The sequence below is a fragment of the Chinchilla lanigera genome, unplaced genomic scaffold (assembly GCF_000276665.1).
Source record: "Chinchilla lanigera isolate Chin_1 unplaced genomic scaffold, ChiLan1.0 scaffold00052, whole genome shotgun sequence".
NCBI classification, from domain to species: Eukaryota; Metazoa; Chordata; class Mammalia; order Rodentia; family Chinchillidae; genus Chinchilla; species Chinchilla lanigera.
In genome coordinates, this window is record NW_004955453.1 from 9,669,747 (window position 1) to 9,675,670 (window position 5,924).

The 5,924-nt window shown below is 49.5% G+C and overlaps 1 long non-coding RNA gene across 1 annotated transcript; it reads right to left on the bottom strand.

Annotated features, from left to right (window-relative positions):
* Window positions 1–386: 386 nt before the first annotated feature.
* Window positions 387–2,242, bottom strand: LOC106149775. Its single transcript, XR_001236147.1, has 3 exons — window positions 1,835–2,242; window positions 1,184–1,599; window positions 387–788 (listed from the first exon to the last, which is right to left on the bottom strand). It is a non-coding gene; the product is annotated as an uncharacterized LOC106149775 (long non-coding RNA).
* Window positions 2,243–5,924: the final 3,682 nt, after the last annotated feature.

Consider the following 5,924-nt stretch of genomic DNA (forward strand, 5'->3'; position numbering starts at 1 on the left):
GCATTTTTCCACATTTTACTATCAGTGGTAGAATTCAGGATGTATTTCCCACAACTTGCTATTTACACTCCACATTTTGCTTGTGAGATTCCTTCATTTCCCTTCACACAGAGGGCGTTACTGTGAGAAGATGGTGTGACTGGTAGCCCCACCTCCGCCCCCCCTTTTCCACATTTATAAATACTCTTGGGCCTGTCTTCTGCTGTGCTCATGGGGAGGGTTTCTCCAGACTTACCCTGGCAGGGCCAGGACATGTATCTCTCCAGTCGTATTAGGTATTGCTAAATCCAGTCCTTGAAAGTTCTTTCATTGCTGACTTTATCCCTGCTTAGTATCCCATGAAAATAATAGACACATTTATTTCATAGCAACCCATGAGATGTGCACTACTTTATTTCACGGCAACCCGTGAATATAATGTACAGTAATTTACTGGATTTTTTTCCTGGAGGGTAAAATAACTTGAAATGTAAACTCTTGAGTTGAGCTGAGAGCTGGAAGGCCCTCTGTGGTCTTTGCACCTCTGTGAGACGTGCTCCAGTCGGAGAGTAAGGTCAGTCATTACCACGGTGACGTCTTCTCTTCAATGGATGATGAAACCACATGAGGAATCCCGAGGCCCCCTGGATGCCCGCAGCCGGGGGAGGGGGAAGGGCCCAAGGCCAGAGCGTGGGAAAGGAGGCTCGCAGAGACCGCACCAAAGCCAGGAGGAAACATCCCCCCTTTGTGCGTCCCTGTGAAATCCCCAGTGAGGATCAGCTCACACGCTGCTCCTGGGCTGCATTGTCCTGGCAAAGGGGAAACAGATGGCGATTTAATAAGAGCGTGATAGCATTGTTTGGGGTAAGCAGGAGGTGTCCTCGGGGAACGGGAGAGAGGCACTCAGCTAAGAATCACAGCGGTTCGGAGAAGCAGCTCAGTGTGGCCACTTCCTCCCTCCCCGCCTCTGCCCCAGACCAGCCTGGATGTGCAGTCCTGCTACGATTCCTGCCAAATCTCCGGAGAACCAAGAGCTGTGACCCAAGTGTGTTTGTGTGTGTGTGTGTGTGTGTGTGCAGAGCCGGGGGGTGGCTAAGTAGAAAAGCACAATTAGCCAGTGGGACCCAAAGCATGGGGCGTGAGCAATGTGCTAAGGGCGGTGAATAACCCCATCCTCTCCTTTTTCCTTTCTGTGCGACCTGACCTTTGAGGGCCCCGCTGAGTAGCTACAGCTGCTGCCTGTTGTTCCCTTAGGAAGGGCAGAGAAGCTCTGTCGAAAACCCAGAAGTCCAAGCTCTGTCAACAACAAGCTGGTAGTGCTGGGAAGCTGCTCAGCCTCCCTGGAGCTCCCACCCTTTGGGAGCAGCAGGGAGCCCTCCACCCACGGCAGTGTGCGGCCCTTGGCAGGCCCAGCTCCGGAGCTGGAGTGGTGGGGAGCTACCCAGCAAGCACCGGGCGGTCCTTCCCGCCCTGCTCCGCAGGCGCAGCCCCGGGCTCTGGACGCGCAGCCCTGTGCAGCTGTGGAGAGTCCAACACCGCACCAGAGTGATGTTTGGGGAACCAGGAAAGCCGAGGTCACGGGGCTCTGGGGTCTGCTCCTGGCAGCTTCCCTCTCGGAGCCTGCATGATGGAGAAGATAGAGTCACACTAAGTGACAGCCCCCAGCCGGAGCCACGTCCTGAGATCTTGTCCCTCCAGCGGGTGGGGTGACGTCTTCCCCCTCTGCTTTCCTCTTGGCGTCACTCGTCCCTTACACTGCATCCCCCCGGGGTCCTGGGCTCTCCCCTGTCCCGGGTGCACCCTGTGTTCCCTTTCCGGGTGGTCATGGCCATTCCCATGGCTCCCCAGTACACACCCGCTGGCTGCGCCACTGCCGCCGCCTTCGCTGCGCTGTTTGGAACCTGCTACAGGTCACCTGCAGTCTGGTGTCGCAGGCAGATGTCTTCTCCACGTGTCCTCGCTGTGCTCCCCACCCGCACGCCCCACTGCCCCGTTCCTCCTGCTCTGTGTACCTGGGGGTGACAGCCCCACCCAGACCCCTGGAAGAGCACCGTGTGGGCTGCCCGCCGCTGCCGTCTCCCTGAGCCCCGCCCTCTGATGAGCCGGTCTGGGGGTTTCCACACGCTGCTCCTGTCCACGATTCCGCAAAGCACTGCTTCCTTTTCCCAGCTGCCTTTTCTGTGGTTGTGTTGAATAAAAGCCAAAACTAGCCTAGCGGTACAGGCCTGCCATTCCAGCACTCTGGGAGGCTGAGGCAGGAGGACTGAAGTTCAAGCCAAGCCTGTGCAACTTAATGAGACTCTGTCTCAAAATTGACAAAAAGAAATAGGCTAGAGGTGTAGCTCAGTGTGAATGCCCCGAGCTGTTCAACTGCTCGTAAAACACACACACACACACACACACACACACACACACACACACGTCAGACTTCCTCCTGGGACACGTAAGGCCTCTCTTGACCAGGCCTCTGGCTGCCTTCTGGCCTCTCTCACCTGCCCCGCGGTCACGCCCAGCCATCTGGAGCTGCTCGCACCTCCTCATTGGTCCCCGTCCTCTTCCCGTCAGCCTCCTGTTCTTCAGCCCAGCCTCCTCACCCGCCCAACTCACTGCTTCCCATGTGTCAGGAGGACAGGGGCATCTCTCCTCCCGCGGGGCTCCCCATGCCATCCCCAGTGGCTCCTCCTGGGGTCTCCATGGCATCTCACAGTGCCCTGAGTCATGGCTCTGCTGCCATCATTTCGGGAGCTCCTCCGGAGTGAAGCACAGCGACGGTTCTCTGCTCCTGGCACAGTGCTCAGCACTTGGGTGTGGGATACACAAACATATTCTGTAAATTCTCTTGGGGGTGGGGTGGGGATCCTAGGGTTTTAATGCCTCCCACTGTGTCTGTGAGACTTGTAGAAGGGACAAATCCTTGAGAACTTCTGTGGGTTCCAAGAAATCCTCACAACTAGCTGATGTCCTACATTCCCGGCCCCACCTGCCTCTGGCAACCCCACTTTGCTGTAATGAGCCCCCAGCTGGCTGCTGTGCAGGAACTCAGGGTGGATCAAACCTGGGCACCGTGGCCCCATTTAGGGACAGGAGGTGGAGAACGCGCTTCGGTGGTCCAGCTTCCAAGAGTCAGAGCTTTTTTTTTCCCTGGGAATTTCTGTCTGTGCCTTCGGCAGAAGCTTCGAGCACAAATAAAGCTCCTTGTGGAGCACAGATGTGAAGATGGCGTTTGCAGCGGGTACAGCGGGTGACAGCAAGCAGGGGCAGAGGCTGTGTGGTCTGTACTTCCCATCCTTCCTGGGGAGGCGACCGCAGACAGCCAGTCAGAACACTGCTGGTCCCCGTCGGCCTGCCTACCGCCCTCGATATCCTAGCTGTGAACACATCAAAGAAATATTTAAAATTCTGACAGAAATGATAACTCCAAGAGGGGGGGAAAAAAAGGATGTTTTCAGCACTGGATGACAGATGAAAAGCATCAAGAAAAGCAAAACCTTTTCCTGCGTGCTTGCCTTGAGCAAAATGTTGTGAGTTATCATTTTTGTCTCATGGGTATAATTTTTACCCCTCAAATCTTCAGGGTTATTTTTATGATTTCTGGAATTTCAAAAATGATGCTTTTGCTTACAGTGATCCTGGATAGTCGGCGCTGTAAATGAAAGCACAAGGGCGGTGAGGTGGGTTTCTAGTGAGAGATGAGAAAGTTATTGCCCTCCAATACCAGTGTGTGGCATGAATTAAGAGTTGGAAAAAAATTGAGCTATAGTGCCTTAAAAATACTCTATTTTTTTTTGAAAATTGGGGCAAAATGGATTTAATTATTGAGTTGTATATGGTAATTAAAAAGCAATCCATCTGTAATAAACTGCATATATTTTTCAATGAAGAAAGCATATAAAATATGACACTCAAATGATTAGAGTTGTAGGTAGATTTAGAAAGTAAATTTGAATAAGAATGATTCCTTTTATAGTAATTTTTGGCCTTTCATTTGGTCCAACTAAAGGCTTCTACATAAATCAGATTAAAGTTATTTACAGTTTTCACCTAGATTATTTAATTTTTAAAAAGTTAAGACACACTGTGTCGCACTGTAGCATTAATAATTGCCTCTTTTTAGAAGAAATATATTTAGGAAAATGTGCCTGTCCACATTTTCTTAGAAGCACACCTATCAAGATAGAAAATGATTTTTCAAACAGACATTTGGAACACCTTATGGGATTATGTTTAAAGTTCAGCAGCACTGCAATGACTGCCTATTAGCAGCAGAATTTCTCTTGTCCAGCTCTGTACTGAGCAGTTGTAAGATAAGACAACTGGAAAGATAATAAAACTTAACATTATGGTCTTAAAGTGCATCCATTTCCCTATAAATCACTGAAGTTTATCCTTCTTTTTGGCAGCATAGTACTCCATTGTGTATAAATACCATATTTACTGTATCCACTCGTCCGTTGATGAACACATAGCCTGCTTTCAGGCTTTAGCTAAACTGTTATGAATTGTGCTACTATAAACATCCACATGAGGAAAGTGAACATTATGTACTACAAACATTCACTAATGAAAAAAAGATAACATCATAACACTCACCCAGATGACACACGATGAAAACAAACCTTTGATTTCAGGCCCATTCAGCTCTCCTAATGAGCCCTGATGGGTCTTCCCTGAAAGCTAATGTGTGCCGTTCTCTTTATTGGAAATTAAAGCTTTCTGTGAAGCTGGAGGAAATGGTCTTGGCAGACTGCAACTTTAGAATATAATTTCAGCCCCAGTGCAGGTGCCCGTACATTTGCAGAAGCCAGATGAGTGGGAAAGAGATCTTCCTCACATCTCACCCTTGCTTCCCACGTCCTCCAGCTCTTACAAACCCCGGTTTCTCACCCTGATTCCTCTCTTGGAATTGCCCGCTGCCCCCCCCCCACAGTATACTCTGTCCTGAATGAACTCTTATCTTTCTTCATGTCCTCCTCGCTTTGGTGAATTCTTCTTACTCCATCTCGCTGGCCCTCTGCGTGTCATCTTGCGTGGCAAACATTCTTCTCGCGAGGATCATTCAATGTGAGAGTCAGACGCACAGGCTGTGGCAAAAAACGTGTCAGCCAGAACCCTTTCCTCATCACTGGGGAGAAAATCTAGGCTGGATTTCCAGGTCTCGGACAGGCAGCGCAGTCTGTGGGTGTCTCAGTTCCTGGGTTCAGATCACCCCCTAGACACTTCTGGGCTGCTATTTAGCTTTTCTGTGACTCAGTTTCTTCATTGGTAATTGAGGACTAATATTCCCTTCTTCGTTTTGTTGGGTGATAAATCAGTTCATGAAAAGTTTTAGGGTGCTTCATGGCTGCACACAGGACAGCCTCAAAGGTAAAAGAAATTATTGACCCTGGGAAGTATATTCTTTCTAAAGCGTTCGTAGGAATCAAGGGTGACTTAATTTCTCAACACCTATTTATTTCTTTAAATTTTTATCGGTACATGTCTGCAGTACTGTACATAATGATAGCACTCATCCCAGAGAGCTGATACGTGCACACAGTGTATCTTCTTTTCTCACCATTTTCCATGGCCAGTGCCTTGTTAGTACATTCAGACTCTCTGGTAGAGCCAATCATTTTTAGTAAAGTCTAAATTATTTGGTTTAAAACATCTTCTCTTCATGTCCTAGCGTAAAATATTGAAAATCAAAATAAGCTACAAGGAAAAAAAAAAAAAAAAAAGACAAAAAGAAGTGGAAAAAAGCTGCCCAGGGGAGAGGTTTGGGGGATTGTGTGACGGCAGTCATTGTGTTCTGGTGGCCCGGCAGCCAACTGTAAACACCGGGAGATGTAAGTAGGAAATCAGAGCCCGGAGCGATCACTATCGGCCGAGCAGGCTGCTCCTTTCTTCCTGGCCATTTCCCTTCCCCAGTGTCGGGAGGAACCACCCACTCTCGTGGTTCTCAGGAT